This window comes from Puma concolor, chromosome D1 (genome assembly GCF_028749965.1).
Source record: "Puma concolor isolate L17-30 chromosome D1, mPumCon1.1.hap2, whole genome shotgun sequence".
Lineage (NCBI taxonomy): Eukaryota > Metazoa > Chordata > Mammalia > Carnivora > Felidae > Puma > Puma concolor.
In genome coordinates this window covers 21,903,148-21,916,613 of record NC_141676.1, presented here as the reverse complement: position 1 = coordinate 21,916,613, position 13,466 = coordinate 21,903,148, and the positions used below count along the sequence as shown (strand labels likewise).

At 38.5% G+C, this 13,466-nt stretch overlaps 1 protein-coding gene across 9 annotated transcripts in view; it reads right to left on the bottom strand.

Annotated features, from left to right (window-relative positions):
• LRRC4C (leucine rich repeat containing 4C) overlaps positions 1-13,466 on the bottom strand; it is a 1,215,827-nt gene that overhangs the window by 705,419 nt on the left and 496,942 nt on the right. For all 9 annotated transcript variants that reach the window (XM_086677650.1, XM_086677644.1, XM_086677649.1 and 6 more), the window contains one exon: positions 12,660-12,745. The gene's annotated coding sequence lies outside the window, so the exon portion shown is untranslated. The remainder of the gene's footprint in view (positions 1-12,659; positions 12,746-13,466) is intronic.

Sequence of the window (13,466 nt, the reverse complement as noted above, 5' to 3'; positions counted from 1 at the left end):
TTTTCCCCATGCTGATAGAATAAACCATATTTTGTTTTTTCCAACTCTGAGTGGCTAGTCTCATGTTTTCTTCTAACAGGAAACTCTGATGAATCAATTCACTCCTTTATCTCAGAGAAGCCCAGACATGAATATCACACTTAGACCTTGGTGGTGGACAGACTAATGTGTCCCCTCCCCTAAATGTCTATGTCCTAATTTCCAGAATCGTGTTTATGTCACATTATATGGCAAAAGGTGTTCTGAAGATATGATTAAAGTTAAGGATTTTGAGGCGAGATTATCCTGGATTATCCATGGAGGCCCAAACTAATAAAATGAGGCCTTGGAACAGAAGAGAAAGACAGAATGGGTTGGAGAGATATGGGAGAGGAGAAGACTAACTCTTCCACTGCGAGCTTTAAAGATGGGGGAAGTCATGAGCTAAGGAATGTGAATGGCCTCCAGATGCTGAGAATGAACTTCATCTGACAGACAGCAAGGAAACAGGGATCTCAGCCCTACAACTTTAAGGAACTTAATTTTAATTAGCAAGGAAACAGACCCTCCTCTAGAGCCTCCAGGACAGATGAAATGCATTTCCTAACACCCTAGTTTTTGGCTGAGTGAGACCCGTGTCAGACTTCAATCATACAGAATTATAAGATACCCACTTGGTTATTTTAAGCCACTAAATATGTGCTAATTTGCTACCTCAGCAATGAAATGACTAATGCAGACTGGATCCCTGTAAATTAGTACCAATGCTCTGAAGGGGATAGAGTTCAATAAGTTATAGATTCTTTATAAGCCAGAATTGCATTCTTAGACTCCACTGTTTTGTGCTACTCCATGCAAACCTATGTACTCTCACTCTTTCATGCTTCCTAAGGACAAATGGCACAACATCTCCTTAGGGACAACAAGTTCAAACTTTAGGAATACTCTCGGTCATCAGATACTTTGCAGACTGGTTTTGTATATTATATTGCAAAGTAATTGTATTCTTAGTTCAGAAGAAAAAAAGGTAGATATACGTGTTTCAAAACTTAAGAACAATAATAACCTCTTTTGTTTTTTTCTCCATGTCTTTTCATTCCTTTCTTCTCTTTTTCTTTTTTTTCTCCCCACACCCAACACCACATCATACAAGTTGTCAGATTTGGGGAGATAATGAATATCATTTTAATGAAAACCTATTAAACCGTGTATTTGTTTCCCGGAAAATGTATTTGTCTCCCAGAAAATGACTGACTTTTCTCATCTGCCTTAACAGTGAATAAGCTATTTCTGTAACCACAGCTACTAGTTTTGTAGAGTTGTGTGATCAGTGTTTAGAACTCATTTGAATATGTTTGCAAGAGAGGAAGAATAAAGTAGCCAACGGATAACAAAGGTCCTGAATGTGGTCTTTATTGCTAGTGCCTTAGGACAATTCCTGGCAGTTCATTAATTATTAAGAAAATTCAATTTCATAAATTCAATTTCTCAAGTTCATTAATTTTCAGGAGAAAAATGATGTTGCCTCTTTGGAGATTAGAGTCTGGCATTCTCAAAAATAAAGGAGGCTTGAGTACAAGAATACAGCAACCATTGATATTATTTACTCAATATTTCTAGTTTTCCTTCCAGACATATGCCAGGATTGCAGTTTTCTGTCTCTTTGAGTTAAGTGCGGCCACATACATGGCTTTATTCAATAACACATCAGGAGAAAGGGCACATGTCACTTTTGGGTGGAGGATTTGAGAGTCGGTGTGCAATTTCCACGTTCCTGTTCATATTCTTCAGCAACCATGAAAGTAGAAAAATGAAACTTCCCTCAGCCTTCAGCCACGAGCAAGAATGACATAGAACAGTGCAGACTACCATGGATATACAGTGTAAGTGAAAAAAATAATCCTTTGTTATCCTAGCCAGTTGTTTTTACCAAACCATTCTATTCAGATTTATAAAGAACTTGAAACCTAAAAGTAGGATGCTGCCACATCCAGACCTAAAATGTGTGAACTTTGTTTAAGAGATGTAAATAATGAGTAAAGTGTTATAGTAAGAAAATGGTAACCTGTCTTATGTAATGGCAAAGCGTTTGGTGAAGATGTCATCTCTTCTAATTTGGGAACCATTCCACAGAAATAATAAACTTATATCTCTAGGGCAAAATTAGAATGTACAATGTTAATTTTTTGTGTTGTCTGTGTTTGGCAAAGCACTAGGAAAGAAAGAGATGAGCTCAGAAAATAATTAACCAGCATGTAATTAGTAATTACATAGAATAAAGACAGTCCATGAATTCAGGGACTTGCAGAATGAAATATAAAACAATACTTTCAGAGGCAAAGTCCAGTAAAACTCAAACTGTAGTAATCAAAAGTGTGACCATCACACCCATTGTTAAAAGCCCTGAAGCAATTAAGGCGTCTCAGAGTAAGGATTCAGCTGTTATGTAATTCACTTCAATTAGACACATTTGCCAGAGAATAAGAGGCAGAGGGAGTGGTGCTCCCAATGAAACCTAAAAGAATCTCCCTAGGTGCCTAGAAGTCAACCTAGAAAGACAAAGAATTGGAACCAGAAACTAAAGAAATACAGCAAAAACTAGGAAATACGACCTAAAAAAATACCACGAGAGTAGGCTAACAGCACATGGAATCTACCAGAGTCAAACAGATAGGGAGTCAACTAAGTTTTGGGGAAAAACGTTCCAAATGTTTAAAATTTTAACAAGATCCTTGGGCAGAAGGTAAGTTAAAAAAGCTGCTCATCTTTCCTAAGAGAGTGTATTCTCCCCCCCCCCCAAAAAAAGAGTCTCCCAAAAGGATAAACTAAAACAATAAGGACTGGGAATCCATAAACAGAGGACCCAACCCCTCCAAACCCTCCAATAGAGCAGAATTACACCTTACCAGAAAACATACCTAATCCTCAGGAAGTGTTTATTCTCATCCATATTTGATTATTATCTATCAGCTTTAAGAGTAACACACAATATTCCTTTTGGTTCACAGATATCCAGGCTAAGAAGTTCCATGCCAGACCCAATTAAGAAACTAGAGGGTCTCTTTCAGGGTCTGAGACTCTGAGCTGGACACGGCAACTGTATGCCTCCTCTGAGTGTGTCTTATAGGGGGAATAGATGTCCTGTGCATGGAAATAAGTCTGTATCAGGGTTCTTCAGAGAAATAAAATCAACAGGGTATGTAGTATGTATGTGTGTATGTATGTATTTGTGGTCCTATTGGACTATATACATTTTATCCTTCTCTGTGTTAACCTTGGTATTTTTATCTGTCTGAAGATTTCGCTGCCTGACAGATGTTGGACTAATGCCTGTGGATATTATCTTTTACCTATTCAGAAATGATTTCTTTTAAATGAAGAATTTGCTCTGCTTGTGCATGGGTGTGTGTGAGTGTGTGTGTGTAGAGACAGAGAGGCGAGGGGGGGGCGGAGAGAAAAGGGGAGAGAAGGTTGGAGATTCAAGAGTTGCAGTTCCAGTACAAACACAGAATGCAGTCAGAATTCCTTCCTGCTAAGGGGAAGTCAAGTATTTGTTCTGTTCAGACTTTGACTGGTTAGATGAGTCCCAACCACATTATGGAGGGTAAAAGGCTTTATTCAATGTACAAGGATTTAAATGTCAATCTCAACTGAAAATAACCTTCACAAAAACATCCAGAATAATATTTGATCATATATCTAGGTATTGTGGTCCAGTCCAGTTGGCACATAAAATTAACCATCACAGAGACATCTGGGTATTTGGTGACAAGAAGGAGGTGCTGTCCACAACTTTTCAGCTCTTTGTTTTTCTCCTGTGCACCATCTTTTCACCTCTTTCTCTGATGTGCTTTTCCTGATCTCCTCTTTCACTTATATGTATCTTTATAATTTCCCTGGGCCCACCCAATTGCACTCTCCCACCCTCAAGGCTCCATGAAGTTTCATGACACTCCAGAAATTACTTCCTTTGACCAGATGTGAGCAGATGCCATTTCTGGATGGAACTTTAACAAACCAAGACAAAATTCCCCAAACTCTTTGTTCCTTAGCCTTGGTAACCATAAATGGTCCAGGGAGTATCAACTACCTCACCGTGGATTCTGGAGAGAAAATGAGGAGCAGAGTCCTGTGTTAGCCCGTATTTGTGCCCAGTATGCACAAAAGGAATCCTCCCTGTTTTAAGCCACTTATATCATTGGGTAATTTGTTTCATAGTATAATTTAGCCTATCTTGCAAAAAAAAAATGTATAACAGGAGGAAAGTCAGGAAGAGATATTATATGACATATTTAGAGCACAGAGTTTCCATCTGGACAAAGTGATATTGAATCCTTCCCAGCTGTGTGACCATGTTAGAAATTATTCAGTCTCTCTGATAATTGGTTTTTATTATCTATACATTGGAGACACTTATGTATCTATTGAATTTCTACGATATGCCAGGCATTATTCTATTCATTGGAAGAATGAAGACGAATAAAATGGATGCTGAAAATTTACAAGTCTACTGACAACAAAATATAACACCACTAAATTCTTAGTCCACTACCTAAAACACTGTAGATAGTCAATACATGTTTCCGATTTCCTTTGGGCACTTACTTTAATGGAGAAGGATCCTAACCTTTACCTTTAACAGTACTCATATCACCTGCTAACAGGTGGTTAAAAAAAGAAAGTCATAGTCTAACTTTTTTTCCCTCTAATCAACATAAATGCCAAAACCAGTTAGACTAGAGTTTTGCTAAACTGCATGTTTGCTTTGGCATTCAGTACAACTGCCAAATTCATCACAAGTCTCCAGCGGGAGAGATTACTTTCCAGCAGGCAGTGATGCTTACTGGGGAAAACACCACCTTTGCTTCTTCCCTATAACCTCTATATTATATATTATGTTCTCTCCTCTTAGTTTGTCCTCTGTAAACGTGACCCAGATGAGAACAGAAATGGGCAACTAATAAAGGGACAAACAAAAATAGATAAGAAATGTATGAAAAATATTAATGCTTATTAATGATAAAGAGAAAGAAAAATAATAGAACAGCAATGTCATCTGCTATAGAATAAATGCTGGTGCTTCCCTCCCCAAAATTCATATGTTGAAACCTAATCTCCATTGTAATAGTATTTGGAACTGGTTTTGTGTGTGTGTGTGTGGGGGGGTGCCTAATTAGGTCATGAGGGTGAAGCCCTCATGAGTGGGATTAGTGTCCTTAAAAGAGTAAGCCCCCAATGAGCTTCCTGGCACCGTAAGCCATGTAAGGACACAGAGAGATGACAAATGTCTAAGGACCAGGAAGGGGTCCTCCACCAGACACTGAATCTGCTGGATCCTTGATCTTGGACTTCCCAGCCTCCAGAACTGAAAAATACATGTTTGTTGATAAAGCCATCCAATCTCTGGCCTTTAGGCTAAATGGACTAAGACAGCATTCCTCAGGTTATTTAATATTTAAAAAATACTGAACCATTCTCCTAAATTCCTCATAAAAACTTTCGAGATTTTAACAAGAATGTAAAATACTCACATTATGTGTGTTTGTTACTCCAATATTTTATTTGGAGGAACTGATTCTACTAAAATAGTAAACAACAGCACCCAAAGTTATGATCATGTTTATTCCAGCCCTGTTTGTAACAATATAAAGCTGGATACAAATGCCTGAGTGAACATGGATCAGTGATAACGGAGGTTTTGTTTAGCAAGGGAGTATCCTGAGTATTAAGGAACTTAAAAGTCTTCTATATATACTCATTTTTTTTTTTTAAATCACTGTGCATTGCTAGTGTAGGAAATAAAATCAGTAAATAAAATGAGCAAGTTTGGATAAAATTAAAACTTAGTTTATATCCACAATACAGCAGGCACTGACAACTAAAGAATATCATCGAAATCAGGCCCTTATCAGAGGTTTGAAAATGCGTATTTCTTGATAGCTGATCAAATTTGCATCACCAATAAAAAACACAGACTATTTTTTTTTTTAGGTTGCCAGCAAAGGGATCTTGAGTACACAGAGAAATGCTAGGTTCTTTCAAGAGTATCAAGAATACACAGTATATATGTCAATTCTGTACATGGTGAATTAGAAATGAATGGATCCCAGCCCTTTTCTCCTTGGAAATTCTCATTTGGTGGGTGATTTTTCCTAACATGTTATTAATGTCTCTTAGTAAAAAATAGATCAATAGCAGGGCACCTGGGTGGTTCAGTAGGTTAAGTGTCTGACTTTGGCTCAGGTCATGATCTCACGGTTCCTGAGTTCGAGTCCCACACTGGGCTCTGAGCTGACAGCTCAGAACCTGGTGCCTGCTTTAGATTCTGTGTCTCCTCCTCTCTCTGCCCCTCCCCCACTCTCTCTCTCTCTCTCTCTCTCTCTCTCTCTTTCTCTCTCTCAAAAATAAACATTAAAAATTTTTAAAAGTGGATCAAAAGAAAAGGGCATATTAATTAAAATGTAACTTCTATTATAACTAACTGATGCTTTTGCCTGCAGTGGGCAGTACTCAGAGGCATCCTTTGGACACATTATAGTGCTCTCTGGTGTTCCACACACAACTTGATTTCTCCCGAGTTTCTGGGAGGAGAGGTATGTGTGTTAGGCCGGTAGGTACTCAGTTTTTGTTGTTGTTGTTAAGAAAAAGATGTTCTCTCCAAGAGAGGGAAATCTTTTCATTTCTTTTTAATACTTCTCCCTAAGGAATCAAGGTAAACACTTTTTTTTTCTTTATAAGTAGACCTAAAACATACATGACTTCAAACATTTAAAAGTTTGAGAGAAAAATGCAGTAAGAAAATTTTGTAAATGCTGTAACTCAAGCAGCGAAATTAACCATTTTCCCTTTTTACTTCACTATCTAAATTTTATGGGGTTTCTGTAGCAATTTTTATGGTTTAAAATAAGAACGACTTACTTTCTAAAATAGATGGCACGTAAGTGATGAGGTATACTCTATCAGCATTCACTGCCACGTCTGACCTCACACACACACATACACACACTCACTCACACACACACACTCACACTCACTCACCAATGTCTTGTAATCTCAGAAATTAAAATATTAATATATCACAAACCTCTTGCTATCTGATGTAGCAAAAAAAATAAAAACATGTTGAAAAGCAAACTATTTTACACTATTATAAGATGTATTGCAGTTTTAAAACTGGAAATTTTTGAAAACAAGATGTATATCTTAAAACGTGGGGAACTTGCTAATTCACAATACGGAAGTAGGTGCATAGCAGAGAATTCCATTATCATGGAAGCAGTCTTTCTTTTCATAAATGCACTAAGTATCTGTTTCATTAAATAAAAGCTCTTATTGAACACTTAATCTGTGATAAGTTTCTTAAAGATACCTAAAATTATTATAAAACTATATAGAAATTCAGATAATGCAAGTATTGTTAGTACACTAAGATTAAAACTATATAAAAATTTATGTAAATGTACAAGTTATAATATTCCTAGTTTAGAGTTATGAACTTTTTTTTCTCTCAATTTCTCAAACTCTCCATAACAGATCTATAATCTCTTTTATAATTTCAAAGCAGAACTAAATTTCAAACACTCAAATGCTGTGGAAATATTTTGGTAGGTGATTATATACAGTACTAAGTTTCATATCAAGAACTGCCTCTCTTCGCGGGGCGCCTGGGTGGCGCAGTCGGTTAAGCGTCCGACCTCAGCCAGGTCACGATCTCGCGGTCCGTGAGTTCGAGCGCCGCGTCAGGCTCTGGGCTGATGGCTCGGAGCCTGGAGCCTGTTTCCGATTCTGTGTCTCCCTTTCTCTCTGCCCCTCCCCCGTTCATGCTCTGTCTCTCTCTGTCCCAAAAATAAATAAATAAATAAATAAAAAAAAAAAAAAAAAAAAAGAACTGCCTCTCTCCTATAAGACGAATATTAAAAAATGTTCAGAGGGTAATTTGTGTATTTGAATAAAAGGGCCTATTTCTCATCTGAGTTCTTCTCAGCTGCAAAAGATCCAATTCTGTTGCTTTGAGACATCTCCTCTTTAAAAACACAAAAAGTAAGGGGCGCCTGGGAAGCTCAGTAGGTTAAGCATCCAAGGTGGGCTCAGGTCATGATCTCCCAGTCCACGAGTTCCAACCCTGCAGTGGGCTCTGTGCTGACAGCTCAGAGCCTGCAGCCTGCTTCAGATTCTGTGCCTCCCTCTCTCTCTTCCCCTCCCCTGATCATGCTCTCTCTCTGTCTCTCAAAAAATAAACATTAAACATTTTTTAAATACAAAAAAATAAAAAGCAAATTATTAAAAAAAAAAGAAAATCTCTGACTTGTTGATTGCCAACAACTCGAAGATAGCTAAGACTTTTGTTTTTCTTTTTAAATAGGGGCACCCACACCAAACTGATGGCTTTATCAAGGTCTAAAAGAGCTCAACTACTGGCTGTATCAGTCAATTACCTTCCAACACCTTCTAAAAGGAAAAATTAAATGGGTGAAAGTTTGACTTGTAACCCTGATAAATTCGGTGGAAATTCAATGCTTATCCATCTGTGGGGGGCGGGGGGAAAGTACACAGGAAATGGTACCATCGTCTAATAATCAGTTCACAATGTGTTTCAGGAGTCAATCCAAATGTATGGAATGAAATGACGAACATTGCTAATACAGTATTTTCTGAAGACTTCTTTTTGTATGAACATGTAGTTCATGCCTATTAGCTAAATATTTATGCTTACTTTGTTGCTCCCTACTATTATAATTTTGCATAGTCAATATGACAGTAATTAATCTCAAAAGACAGACATTATACCAGAGCCCTGGTAGGAAATATCTGGCATGTTCAGATTAAGACGATTTGTGGAGAATATATTTTAAAGTTTTTTGTTTTAATGTTAATTTATTTTTGAGAGAGAGAGAGAGAGAGAGAGAGTAGGGGAAGGGCAGAGAGAGGAGACACAGAATCCGAAGCAGGCTCCAGGCTCTGAGCTGTCAGCACAGAGCCCGATGCGGGGCTTGAACCATGAACTACGAGATCATGACATGAGCCGAAGTAGGGCGTTCAACTGACTGAGCCACCCAGGTGCCCCTGTGGAGAATATATTTTAAAAGGGGCTATTTATAAAGAGGTAATCAGGGTGTAGAGGAACTGGGGTGCAGGGCTCTGAGGCAGTAAGACAAATTGACCTATTAATACCACTAGGTCAGAAGGGAGTAGGTTGGGAGAGACATTCATGTAGAGAGTGTCCACATGTTTCACCCATAGAAGATCTATGATTGAAGGATCCAGCTATCTTAGATAAACATGCAGAAAAGGAGTGAATCCCCTGATCTCACTTTTCCTTTTTTTTTCTTTTTAGAGAGAGAGAGAGAGAAAGAGACAGACCATGGAAGTGAGCATGAGGAGGGAAGAGGCAGAGGAAGAGGGAGAAAGAGAAACTTAAGCAGGCTCCACATTTGATTTCACCATCATGAGATTATGACCTAAGCCCAAATCAAGAGCTGGACGCTTAACTGACTGAGCCACCAGGTACTCCTTACTTTTCCTTTTTATTATCTCTTGTTGGTGCTCTCCTTTGGCCGAAGGAGCTACAATCCATTGATCTAGCTTTTATAGGTCAGCCTCCAGAGCAGAGGGCAGCATTAAATGAGCAAAGAATACTCAAGTGAACAAATAAATGGATGCCGGGGAATAAATGGAGGTCATTCTTGGTTAGTTTCTGTGATGTATCCTATACATACAGGGTTGCAGGGATTAGCCCAGCACATATGCCAAAGAGTTACAGAAGAGGCACAGACCTTACAGCCATTCATGTCCCTGAATTAGAAACTGAGACACCTCCCAAATTAAGTGATTATCAATAAGTCTTTATGGACTTCCCTTAATTGTGAAAGATTTTAGATTTTTAAACTGTTATTTCCTTGGGAATTATGTAGATTTTGCAGACACTCCTATGAAAAACAGTGATCGTATGAGTGAGCACCACACAAGCAATAGAAATCAAATTTTAATTGCACATACACCACATTCAAGACTTTTTGCTGGGGGAAAGACAAATTAAATCCACCATACTTTTCTTAAATAACTTTTTCTCTTCATATAAAGTTACAACTAATGAGAAAACAGAAAAGTTAATTAAACAATAAATTATTTAGCCCACAAGCTACCAAACAATCACGTTGGTTTTGCCTGATGCCTTTCCACAGACTGTAAGGTCTCCTAAGGCCTGAGCAAGGTGTATGGCGGAGAAAGCTTAATCCATCCATTTCACTGCATACAGCTTATAGGTAAAACGGGGAATACTATTCCAAAAGGGAGTATTGGAAGATGAGACCTGGGACAAATATACTCAACTCAGGCTGCTGAGCCACTTCAGTTAGAGGAAGAAGAGAAGTAAACAGGGAAAACCACGAGAACCTATTTTGGAAAGGCAAACATGAAAACACAGAGAAGGTGAGCGTGAAGTAATTCCTAAGCCTTTGCTCAGATGCCTCACACAGTTTCTTAAGGATTTTCTATGTTCTCCTGTGGGCATTTACTGGGTGAATTCAAAAGACCCAGAAAAAGATTTTATTTTCTTAGAAATAATGTGATCAATGGTTATTCTTTTATCAAGTGGTCACAACCATACTTTTTATGTGTATATGTGTGTGCAGATGTGTGCATACCATACATATGGATAATTTCAATTATTTAAATACAGGGATCATCAATACAAAGCACATATATGATTCATTCTGCATGTTTTTAAAAAAATTTTATTTTAATGATTTGAAATGGTTTTTAAAAGGCTATCAGATTTCATGCTTTTATTATTTCAGGGTCAAAGTATTTTATTAAATGTAATACTAAATGTGAACAGAACAATGTTAAAGGATTGTTTAGGGGTTAAAGTGTTAATTCAACTCATTAATAATTAATGACTGGCAAGCCTTTTGTTAGGAGACCCAGGGGCCAAACAAATAACCAAATTATTTGTCCTGACCTCCTGAGACTGATGAAGTGATGATGCATAGACAGTTAACAGTCACTAAGATAGATTTTGATATGGTATATAAGAGAAGTATTTGCATGTGACCAGGGATTGAATGACAAAGAAGGGGACTATTATGGTGAGAGTAATTTAAGCAGTGCTTAGGAGCACAATTTTTAAGTTTTTTGTTTTGTTTTTTGAGAGAGAGAGAGAGAGAGAGAGAGAGAGAGAGGAGACCGAAACCGAAGCAGTCTGCACACAATCAGTGCAGAGCCCAATGCGGGGTTGGAACTCATGAACCATGAGATCATGACCTGAGCCAAGATCAAGAGTTGGAGGCTTAACTGACTGAGCCACCCAGGGCCACCCCCCACCCTGAAAGCAAAATTTTAACACTCAGGTCCAGTGTAGGAAGTGAAACGGTAGCTAAAATTAATTCACTTAATTCTTGAGTTCTGACCATTTTAGATACTGTGCGAGATACTAGAAATATGCTGCACAACACAGTAAAAGCAGCCCTTTCTCTTGTGGAATTTACCACAGATGGGCAAAGAACAGCCATTGTTTACAGAAGTTTGAATGGATAAAAGGAGCTAGATTAGAGGGAAAAACTGAGAACAGTGAGATGGAAGAGGTTTGTTTGATTTGGTTTTAGATGGTTGAAACTTTTCATGATAAGGGAAACATAAGCATGGTTGGTTTTTGTCTGTGTGGAAGGAACCAGGAAAATGGAGAGATGCAAATCTGGGAGGAATAGCTGATTTAATAAAGTTGATAACACAGGTAAAGCATTAGGATTAAAATCTAATGTAGGAGATTACATTGGGAAACAAGAAATACGGTAAGGATAGAAACAGATATTTTAAGGTACAGTGAAGAAAAGCTTAGTGATGTTCACATTGGATAGCCTTATCTTTACGAGAAAGCAAGAGGCTCTTTTATGTGAAACTGAGCAAGTCTAGGAAAGATACGAGTTTCAGAAGAACAGATATTTTGAACAATTATGAAAGTGTGGGAACACGTGAAGTGGTCAAATCCTACTCAGGACCAGGCTGGGTCAGGCAGCATGGAAATGTTGAGTATCTATGATGTTGCAGCAAACAGGCACGATCCCTGCCTGCATGGGGCATTAGATCTAATACATAAAATACATAAAATATTCAAATAAAATACATAAAATACATAAAATGAATACATAAAATATTCAAATAACTACACAAATAAATATCACCCTGGCAACTGTCAAAGTATGTGTAACATGGGATAAGATTGGGAGAGAACAGAAAGATAAGAGAGAACCCCCAGTACAATTGGCTGACTTCAGGTTCAGGGAGGGGAACAAAACAAAAAACAAACTAATCATGGTGTCGGGGGACCACACTGACAGAAAGATAAAAGAAGGGCAAATAGGGGGTTGAGTAGGAGTCTGAGAGCAGAGTAGGTGGAAATACATTACAGCTGCGGTCAAAAAGCAGGCTTTCAAAGATTTACTGGCAGCAGAGCAGATATGAGAGACAAAGTGATTCCAGACAAAAATTCAATGTGTGTGCTTTGAGGAGAAATCAAGTCCAGTCACAGGTGCACACACAAACCCCACCGTCCCCAGGGAGAGCTCACCCATCCCAAGGATCCAGCAGTTATCCACATTCAGTCACAATCGACTCCAAGCCACTTTAAGTCACAAGATAATTTTTCTTTCTCACTTTTTAAAAGCTGTTAATGTTGTACTCACATTCATTCAGTGTGTCAGATGTTCCAGTTTATTTGGTCCCACTCTTTCTGCGTGATCTTGCAGCCTTGCAATACGGAGAACCATTTCTAGGAAAGAGATAAAATTAAAACACAACATTACACTTAAGTTAGAAAATAGCCCAAGCAACATTATTTGAATTAAAATCTACCTAATAGAATAACTTACAGGGAAGAATTTATATTTCTATGTATTTTCCAAGAAGGTATTAATGTTACAACATATTGGACTTGAGGTTTGTAAGAATAAATAAAAGGACCCTCATTTACAGTCTTTTTTTTTTTTTTTAATTTTTTTTTCAACGTTTTTATTTATTTTTGGGACAGAGAGAGACAGAGCATGAACGGGGGAGGGGCAGAGAGAGAGGGAGACACAGAATCGGAAACAGGCTCCAGGCTGTGAGCCATCAGCCCAGAGCCCGACGCGGGACTCGAACTCACGGACCGCGAGATCGTGACCTGGCTGAAGTCGGACGCTCAACCGACTGCGCCACCCAGGCGCCCCCAGTCTTTTTATTTTTAATGTTTGTTTATTTTTGAGAGAGAGAGAGAGAGAGAGAGAGAGCGCGCGGGCGCGCGCACGCGCGCGCAAGTGGGGGAGGGGCAGAGAGAGAAGGGGACACAGAATCCAAAGCAGGTTCCAGACTCTGAGCTGTCAGCACAGATCCCAATGTGGGGCTCAAACCCATAAACCGTGAGATCATGACCTGAGCCAAAGTCAGATGCTTATCCAACTGAGCCACCCAGGCACCACAAAAGGACCCTCATTTAACATGGAGATGGGAAGTCC